The sequence below is a fragment of the Penaeus monodon genome, chromosome 15 (assembly GCF_015228065.2).
Source record: "Penaeus monodon isolate SGIC_2016 chromosome 15, NSTDA_Pmon_1, whole genome shotgun sequence".
In the NCBI taxonomy this organism is placed as follows: Eukaryota; Metazoa; Arthropoda; class Malacostraca; order Decapoda; family Penaeidae; genus Penaeus; species Penaeus monodon.
Window position 1 is genome coordinate 39,721,664 of NC_051400.1, and position 780 is coordinate 39,722,443.

A 780-nucleotide genomic window follows, 5' to 3' on the forward strand; every position below is an offset into this window, starting at 1 on the left:
GGTAAGTGTGAAATGCATCTTAAATACACATTAGTCACAAGTAGGTAAAATGGAAGTAATAACAACACCCTAAAATAAGATACATAAATTATTTTTATGAATTAGTTCGTCAAGCCCTTTAAAAGATGAGTAATTATCAGACTTTCTTTTCACGTAGAGTGAGTTTGTTATAGAGTATATTATATATAAAGTTTGCCTTGTTGAGTGGAGATTTTTGTACTAAAAATGCATACATTTTGGACTCAACAATAAGAGGACATATGCTCATGGCAACATGTTGATTCATATCATATGAAAACGTAATAGATGTATTTTCATGTTGAAACCATCTTTACTTCAGCATATCTGTGTTGACGTATTTCTTTTTTCCTTGCAAAAGTTTCAAGTAACAGTTGTTATAGAAATACAGTAAACTTGTGTTGAAATTATAAGGGTAGTAGTATATATCCCAAGCACTAGTAATAGTCCAGGGAAATTGCATGCCATGTTGCATTCTTAAGGTCAGTACAGTTATCCAAGTTGAATAGAAAGAATGTTTGTATTGTAGATTCTAGTGCAGAGTTGTAGCAGTATTTTGCTGAGTACTGTTAATTTTACTGGTAACTGCTGGGTGTGTCCTTGAAAACTTGTAGATTTTGTCATGCACTTTAAGTAATGATATACTCCTCTCAATTATCTGATTTCTGATATGTTGAGAAGAGTTGAAATGACATCTCAGAATTTGAAACTACCAGATGAGAGAAAGGGATATGAATTAGATAGTGCTATTGTGTTTGGTAA

General features: G+C 31.9%; 1 protein-coding gene across 30 annotated transcripts in view; it reads left to right on the top strand.

Annotated features, from left to right (window-relative positions):
* The window catches only part of LOC119582032 (eukaryotic translation initiation factor 4 gamma 1-like), a gene marked incomplete at its 3' end in the record, with an annotated part of 189,642 nt that overhangs the window by 188,045 nt on the left and 817 nt on the right, over positions 1 to 780 (top strand).